Raw genomic sequence first — 9,574 nt, forward strand, 5'->3', positions numbered from 1 at the left:
GCCGGCTACTACGTCATCTTTCTAGAACTATCTTTCTCAAACTTTGAAAATGCCGTGCTGTCCTGCTCCGAGGCGTTGAGCCGGCGGATGCCATGGTATGACCAGCTAAAGTGAAGTTTAACTCCTGAACACCTATAAATGCTCCCGACAGGCAACATCTACTGCCAAATTTCGTTACAAAGATTTTAAGATGCCTCTATGTGTGGTTAGTACCTCCGGGTGCGTGGTTAGTGCCTCCAGGTGAGTGGTTGGTGGGCCCAGGTGAGTGGTTAGTGCCCCCAGGTGAGTGGTTAGTGCGGCTGGGGGCACTATCCACTCACCTGGGGGCGCTAACCACTCACCTGGGGGCACTATTAAACAAAGCCTGACAGATGCCAGATGGGAACAGTTTTCGATTGAAATCGATGGTTATTTGTGAATAATATTTTTGATTGTGATATTATAACATAATTTTTTTTTTCTTTTCAAATTTGCGGGAGCCTCTGAAGACTAGTCCAATGTGGCCCCACGACCAAGTTTTGAGTTATAGTTGTTAATCAATTTAATCAATCACTTAATTTTCTTTAATTGATCACTTTAATCACTCACTTAAGTCACTTTTACTATTTTAATTAATCACTTCAATTCATCACTTTAATTAATTGGCTCTCTACCAACTCATTGAAAATCCTACCTAACTCAAACTGCCTGCACGGCTCAAACTTTCCCTATCCCTATCAAACCTTCCTAGCGTAAATGGCTTTTCATCAAAATTACCCAACGACGCATCTTAAAATTACCCGGCGACGCTTAGGACTTAAAAACCCTTATATTGGTGACGCTGCATCCACCCTCTGCACCATGGGTTATTTCTTCATTATTAAAACTTTAGAAGGCTCACAATATATCACGTAAAGTTTTCACTCAATTATCGTCTCCAAGTTCTGGAGCTTTATCTGCAGTTCAGTCAGTTACCTCACACACCGATTGCTTAATGAGAACTAACAAGTAAACACTAACAATCATTCCCGCCACTTTGGCTGATGCACACAATTGCTTCTGCATGTATAACATTTACGATTTACGAAGGTTATTAAACTATTCTGTTGAATGCCAGTTACTGATAAATTTGTAATATAGAAGAATTTGTATCTATCATTTTTTCAAATGAGTATATTGTATTGATGGTTGGTGTCCCTGCGGCCTGCCACCTTCTTTGTTTATGTTTTTTCGTTAAATTGGTAATCCTGAATCCTGATTGTAATGGTAGGAGTTTCTATGTCTCAGCTTATTGCATCAGTGGTCAGTTTTGTATTTGTCCATTGAATCATAGGCAGTTTTTCATGTATTTGTGAGTGAGTGTACATAGCGAAAATGTTATTCTTTGTGATTTCCATCAATGATGACATAATTACACTATTGTATTACCGTAAAATGGGGTTACTTTGACCAGCGGGGTAACTTTGACTGCTTTTCGTTTTTTTAACAAAAACCCCCAAAACTCGAAAACGATTTGACATAGAAAAATTTTGTCAATGGACATCAAAGGCCTAATACTGAGGCTATGTAACACAATAGAAAGATTTAAAAAGTTTGCATATCTAATAGGTTAAAAAATTAATAATGTGACCCACAAAAAAGAGATATTATTTAAAGCCTGTCTGAGTACCCCCTCCAATTTTTTTTATTTTTGGTAAAATAACTCCAGGTTTTGATGCATTGTAGTAGAACTCTCCTAGTTTCATATGCAAAAGACAAATTTTAGGAAAGTGTCATAGTTTCCAAATGGGGGGCGCCGCCCCCCAATGGGGGAACTTTGACCACCTAATGGCAGCCGTGATGGGGTAACATTGACCGGCTTGGAAATTAAGTTAAAATTACCATAGGTACCTATATAACATATTTTATGTTTGATACACCTATTAATGTTTTTTCTTTATTTTTCAGACTCTACAGAGTCTTATATATGATAATTTTAATTTAATTTCCAAACCGGTCAATGTTACCCCGTCACGGCTGCCATTAGGTGGTCACATTTTGCCCATTGGGGGGCGGCGCCCCCCATTTGCAAACTATGACACTTTCCTAAAATTTGTCTTTTGCATATGTAACTAGAAGAGTTCTACTACAATGCACCACAACCTGGAGTTATTTGGAGTTATTTTACCAAAAAATGAAATTGATTTTTCCACCCGGTCAAAGAAACCCCAAGAGCTGGGGTAACAAAGACCATCACTTTTTTTTAAATTACATCAAAACTATGAGAGGCAGGAGCCAGCAATTTATGGTGAGTAAAGCTAGAGTATAGAGGGGGGATAAATGAGAAAAATGGGAAAAACGCGCATAAAAAAAAACTATGGGGAAAATGAAAAAACCCATGTTTGAATCGACAGGTATGGTCTTTACGAATAGAATGATACGTGTCTCGATGTTGTAGGATGATGTATGTAGGAGGAGAAAGATTTTCCAAAGTACCTACCCCTTTTTAGCCGTTTTTTATCAATTTTTTTGAAAAATTCATAGAAGCAAAATGTTCTTATTTTTACAATTTATGTATGTATGTGAAGTTTCATGATGATCGGATAATAACTGAAGAAGTTTTTCCAGAGGGTAGCCGGTCCCCTTAAGGGGACCGGCGTAGAAGTCCTTAAGGGGACCGGCTACCCTAAGGAAAAACTTCTACAGTTATTATCCGATCATCATGAAACTTCATATACATACGTAAAATGCAAAAATAAGAACATTTTGCTTCTATGAATTTTTTGAAAAAATTGATAGAAAACGTGAAATTCATAGAAAATGGTTAAAAAGGGGTACTTTAGAAAATCTATCTCCTCCTACAAATATCATCCTACAACATCAAGACACGTATCATTCGATTCGTAAAGACCATACCTATCGACTCTCACATCACTTTTTTCATTTTCCACATGGTTTTTTTATGGCGTTATTTCCCATTTTTCTCATTTTTCCCCATCCCCTTCCCCTTCTCCTCCATATAAAGAACAAACCAGACAGGAATTCAAAAAAGTGATGTGACAATCGATAGGTACCGTAAAATGGGGTAACTTAGACTGGCGGGGTAACTTAGACCACTTTTCGTTTTTTAACAAAAACCCACACAACTCAAAAACTATTTGACATAGAAAAATTTTGTCAATGGGCAATAAAGGCCTAATACTGAGGCTACATAACACAATAGAAAGATTTAAAAAGTTTGCATATCTAATAGGTTAATAAATTAAAAATGTAACCCACGAAAAAAAGCTATTATTTAAAGCCTGTCAGAGTACCCCCTCCAGTTTTTTCATTTTTTGGTTAAATAACTCCAGGTTTTGATGCATTGTAGTAGAACTCCTCTAGTTACATATGCAAATGACAAATTTTAGGAAAGTGTCATAGTTTGCAAATGGGGGGCGCTGCCCCCAAATGGGATAACTTAGACCACCTAATGTCAGCCCTGATGGGGTAACATAGACTGGCTTGGAAGTTAATATAAAATTACCATATATAAAATATTTTATATTTGACAGCCTATATATGTTTTTTCTTCATGTTTCAGACTCTACAGTCTTATATATGGTAATTTTAACTTAATTTCCAAGCCAGTCAATATTACCTTATCAGGGATGCCATTAGGTAGTCACATTTCCCTCATTATGGGGCAGCGCCCCCATTTGCAAACTATGACACTTTCCTCAAGTTTGTCATTTGCATATGTAACTAGAAGAGTTCTACTACAATGCACCAAAACCTGGAGTTATTTGGAGTTATTTTACCAAAAAATATAATTGATTTTACCACCCGGTCTAAGTTACCCCAAGAGCTGGTGTAACAAAGATTATCACTTTTTTTGAAATTACATAAAGACTATGAGAGGCAGGAGCCAGCAATTTATGGTGAGTGAAGCTAGAGTATAGACATGCATTTTGCATGTTTCAATTCAAGTTTAATTTAGCTAGTAAAAAAATGGCATCATTTATAAAAAAAGTGGTCTAAGTTACCCCATTTTACGGTATGGTCTTTACGAATGGTATATGTCTCATTGCTGTAGCTTGAAAACTGTAGGAGGAGATAGGTTTTCCGTGACAATAAGTTGAACTTTTCAGGACGGCACGACAAAGTCCCGCGCGCCTCAAAATAGGCACTCAATGTAGCATGGATACCAAACTACAGGCTTCTGTAGCTTAATCCACTCCAGGATGCTAGCGGCAACTTGTAGCGCACCTCTCCGTACAAAGTTAGGAGGGTGACTGAGCTCAGATGCCAGATACACCATGCCAGATACACCATATATGTAGTCTTGCCGCTCTAATTTTCTTAGGTCTATTTACTGAAAGAACTCCACCCCCCGCCCCTCGTTAAAACCCGGCCGTGTGCGTCAATATTGCCGTACATGGATCGCAGTAGTATCGTTGGAAAGCTCAGAATGTCAGCTTTAAGATGAGACTAAGCATGTAACTGCAGCACAACTCAAGTAGAAACTATATTCAAAGATTTCAGCAGCTAATTACTTTATATCTAATTAGTTAAAGAACTCTCCCACCCGCTTCCCTTTAAAGAGACATCATGAACGTAAATATTGGCATACAGCGATGGCAGTGGTACCATTGGAAAGAGCAGAATTCCAGCTTTCAGATGAGCACAGGGAAAACGCCAAAATTGAAAATTTTAGGGTAGCCGGTCCCCTTAAGTTAGCATCAGTGCGTTAACATTGTGTGCATTTGAGGCGGTCCCTTCTAGCTTTCTATCGCTGATTGGATTCCAGTGGCTGTGACGTTGCACACGTTCTAGCAATGATTGGATCCCTGTGACAGTACATTGGACGCTTCAAGCATTGATTGGATTCTTGTGACTGTTACGTTGGACGTGTTCACGTGTTGATTGGATTCTTGTTACTGTGATGATGCAAGCGCTGTTTTTTTCAATAAAAACCGCTGTGGCATCTTGCAGAGACTCATCAGTGATGATGATGGACTGAAAGTGGAAGTGTGCTGGACGTTCTAGATTTTTGGGTCCTGCTTTTTGATTTGCTATGTTTACCAGTTAATATATTACCCCTCTGGAGTTCCACACTGCCCCCAGGAACCTCCTCCTGGAGTGGGACTCTCTGCCCTGGTGTGGGGCTCTCTGCCCTGGAGTGGGACTCTCTGTCCTGGTGTGGGACTCTCTGCCCTGGAGTGGGGCTCTCTGCCCTGGTGTGGGACTCTCTGCCCTGGAGTGGGGCTCTCTGCCCTGGAGTGGGACTCTGCCCTGGAGTGGGGCCCTCTGCCCTGGCGTGGGACTCTCCACCCCGGTGTGGTCTCCACTTTGGTGGCCCCATTCTGTAGTCATTCAGCCTTCAAGAAACATTGGACAAATCTTCAGATTACCTAAATTCCTAGCTGAAAATAATGTTCCTTAAATTTTTCAAACTGTCCTGTCATGGAGCTGCATTGAACTAGTCTTCACTCTTCAGAGGCTCCCATAAACTTTGATTAAAGAAGAAGGGAGCGCAGCCGTGCACCACCAATTTTGTGCACCAATGAGCACTGAATTGAACTTCTTGGATCTCTCCGGTCATCCACCAATCAGCCGTGAACCACTCTGCTTTGTCCTCTTGCGGCTTTGCATAAAACCTGCCGTGCACCACCAGGCCATGGATCGAATATGACTTCCGGGCATCGTTAAATTACGTAATTTTACGTTCATCGCATCTGAGGATAGCATAATGATCTCATGTGTGGCGCAAGTTAGGGCATGGGTGTGATAACTAATACGGGATTAGATCTTGAACTGCTGAATAGAATAATTGCCTGATGACTGACTGTAGTGGTAGCACCCAACTTTGTAGCGTTTGGTACTGAATTGCTGGCCGCCTCTCTGAGGAGGTCCATTTGTATATAGATATGAACTGCTGTATAGATATGGATGCAGGAGTACCTATATAGATGTGCTTTGCGGCTCTGCCGGGTTCCATGGCTCTGCCGTGTTTTGTTTTCTTCAGCGGGTTTGCCGTCATTATGTTATTGCATTCATATTTTATTGTTCTTTTGTACTATAATTTATTTATTTATTGATTTTTTATTAATTTATAATTTTTGTATTTTCTTTGTTGTTTTGTTATATTGTTGTTTGCTGTTTTGTTGTTTGTTTTTCCTTAATATTTATTTCATTCAATACTTTTATCCTTATTATTTATCTATGTTTAATTTTGCATTAAAAATGTATTATTTATATTTATTTATTATTATTTAATTTTTTTTTCTTCTGTTATTTTTAGTTTTTTTTTCTTGTTTTTTCTTTTTCTGTGTGTGTGTGTGTTCTCTCTTTGTTTCATATTTTAACTTTCAGAGCTGTTAGACTGTTAGGTACCAATTAAACCCAGTTTAGGCAAGGGGCTTTATGGACTAGCTTCCAGTGCTCCTATAAGAATAAATTAGAAAGAAGTTCAACTCTTCGGGCTGAACGAAAGTTGTCGTAACTCGTAAGTAACGCTCTTCTGGACTAAAACTTTCAGGTTATTATTTCATGCGGCTTGAGAATAAACGAAGGAAATATTCACTGGAACATTTAATTCTAGTCTTTTGTCTGACACTTCTGATTCCGAGACCCATTTTGAAATATTAAGTTGAACTTAACTCGCTAGTCAGTTCAGTAGTCGCTAAGTAGGCTACTAAATAAATTTGTCTGTTACACTGTTAGTGATAGTCACAATTCTCGTATGCCATATGTCGATATGTGACAATGTCCCGTATCAAATTGAAATCTAATAAAAATATAAAGAGCTAGGCAGTAGGCAGCCTTGATATGAGACTAAATGAGAGTGAGACAGCAATGAATTTGCAATTCTGAAAGAGTTCTTACCCCGTACCCGGTGTACCGCCGTACCGGTACCTGTAGCCTGTAGGTGTTTATACACGAGGCAACTGCAGTTTTGCAGGCTGAGACTCTGAGAGCCTATACTACATTAGTTGAGTAGAACATTTGCTATAATTACAATTCAGACCGAATGCTTTTAATATAAACCTTTGTTGAAAAATCATGGTTCCGAGACCTTGCATGATGCGTCAATACCACATCAAACGGCCATCAGTAGAGTATTTTTGGGAATTGGGACAATACAGTGCGCCCGCGCGATGTTGGGTGTTGACATGCTGTCAAGTGAGGTGTGGTGTGTATTTGGTGGATTTCATGGAAGATGGAACATAACATAGTATGATGGTAACCATAACTACAGCCTACAGGTTTGAGCCTTTGAGAAGGCATTTGCGGAAGGGAAGCAGTTGGTGTGGTGGCATCATTGAGGCTCTTGCCAACAAGGTGAAAAACTTTGTAGATTGGCGATTTGGCGTAGAGTGTGGCTGTGTGGGTGAGGGACTGGATTGGTTAAAGAAATAACTTTGAAGCATCATCTTTTTTGTTCTGCAATCTCTCAGCAGTCAGCAGAAAATCCCATAGCATATAAAAGACACTTGAGAATGAGTACCGACCAATTCAATGAGCTTCTCATCATGATTGAGCCACAAATAACCTACAAACCAGGCTGGAATTCTAAAATTAGTGATTCACATAAAAAAAGTGTTCTGCCTTAAAAAAAATGTTCCAGGCAACTAGAAACAGGTATGCAGGCCGTCAGAAATTGGCTTCGGTTACGGTAGCTATGATTGTATGAATGTCAAGTCAGGCAACACTGTCACAGAGAAGGTCCCTTGCAAGATTGTTAATTGCCGCTTATTTGCGCGCGTCACTTGCAGATGAGCAAGAGGGATGGATCTACAGAAGGAATTAAGGAAATACTATTTACTCCCAATATAATAGTTTCAAATTAAATATAAAAAAACATTTCTGGCACCTATTTGTTAGTTGTTACCTCAGCTTTCAAATTGAGGAGAAACTCATCGGCAGTTGGAGAAACTTCTCGAAGAAAAGGCAATGCACCACAAACAACATGACACTTCACAGTTGACTGACTAGGTAGAATAGACTCAATAGTCAATAGAGTACTCTAAAGTAAAAAATTTAGCATTCAAAACTTTAGATTCTGTGAACCTTGTGATTTCTTCATTATTAAAACTTTAGAAGGCTCACAATATATCACGTAAAGTTTTCACTCAATTATCGTCTCCAAGTTTGGGAGCTTTATCTGCAGTTAATTCAGTTACCTCACACACTGATTGCTTAAGGAGAACTAACAAGTAAACAGTAAACACTAACCATCATTCCTGCCACTTTGGCTGTTGCACACAATTGATTCTGCATGTATAACATTTACGATTTACAAAGGTTATTAAACCATTCTGTTGAATGCCAGTTACTGATAAATTTGTAATATAGAAGAATTCGTATCTATCATTTTTTCAAATCAGTATACCTATTGATGGTTGGTGTCCCTGCGGCCTGCTACCTTCTTTGTTTATGTTTTTTGTCAAGTTGGTAATCCTGATCGTAATGGTAGGAGTTTCCATGTCTCAGCTTATTGCATCAGTGGTCAGTTTTGTATTTGTCGATTGAATCATAGGCAGTTTTTTATGCATTTGTGAGCGAAAATGTTATTCTTTGCGATTTCCATCAATAATGACATATAACTACACTATTGTATTACGCTCTTGAAATAAGAATTTTAGCATTACGCATTAAGTTAGCATCAGTGCGTTAACATTGTGTGCATTTGAGGCGGTCCCTTCTAGCTTTCTATTGCTGATTGAATTCCAGTGGCTGTGACGTTGCACACGTTCCCTGTGACAGTACGTTGGACGCGTTCAAGCGTTGATTGGATTCTTGTTACTGTGATGATGCAAGCGCTGTTTTTTTCAATAAAAACCGCTGTGGCATCTTGCAGAGACTCATCAGTGATGATGATGGACTGAAAGTGGAAGTGTGCTGGATGTTCCCGATGCTTCCCGATTTGCTATGTTTACCAGTTAATATATTACCCCTCTGGAATTCCACACTGCGAGTACAAACTATATGTCTCTAGTCTAAAAACAACACAATATCATCTGGACTCCACACTCCACAGTCCACTTTAAGTTCTTAAAAACTTCTTATTAGAGCTGTCGTTTGAACATGATATGCAGCAGGCATGGGCCATCATGCCATGGAATGATCATTGCTGGAATATATCTACTTGGCAAGCTGCGACTGGATTTTTTGAGCCTTGTCTTCATGGCTTTGCCAGCCGTGTTTTCATTTCTTTGAGCCATGGCTTCATGGGTTTGCCAGCTGTAATTCCATTTCTTCAAGCTGTGAATTCCATATCTCAGCCATGAAAAGCCATTGCCCATCAGCCATTTATGACCCATTAACTTGTTATTTACAAAGTCCCTTAGTATTTACAAAATCCCATACAAAAAAAGCCACTCGCATTTGTCTTCACTAAAGCAGCAACTGAACATGTGATAATGCAGTATGATCAATCTGACGTGACCGCCGACCGGCTGACCGCAACTACGCGATCTTCATGGAGGAAACATTTTGAGTTGACTTATCACATTTTGCATGTTATTTTGGCGGGAGGCATGAGCATTGAAGTATATACACTGCAGATTGCGGAAGTTAAAAATTTTATGAAATGACATGTTTGCGAAGTTTGGCAAACCACAATTTTTTCAAT

This window comes from Hyalella azteca, unplaced genomic scaffold, assembly GCF_000764305.2.
Source record: "Hyalella azteca isolate HAZT.00-mixed unplaced genomic scaffold, Hazt_2.0.2 contig16511, whole genome shotgun sequence".
In the NCBI taxonomy this organism is placed as follows: domain Eukaryota; kingdom Metazoa; phylum Arthropoda; class Malacostraca; order Amphipoda; family Hyalellidae; genus Hyalella; species Hyalella azteca.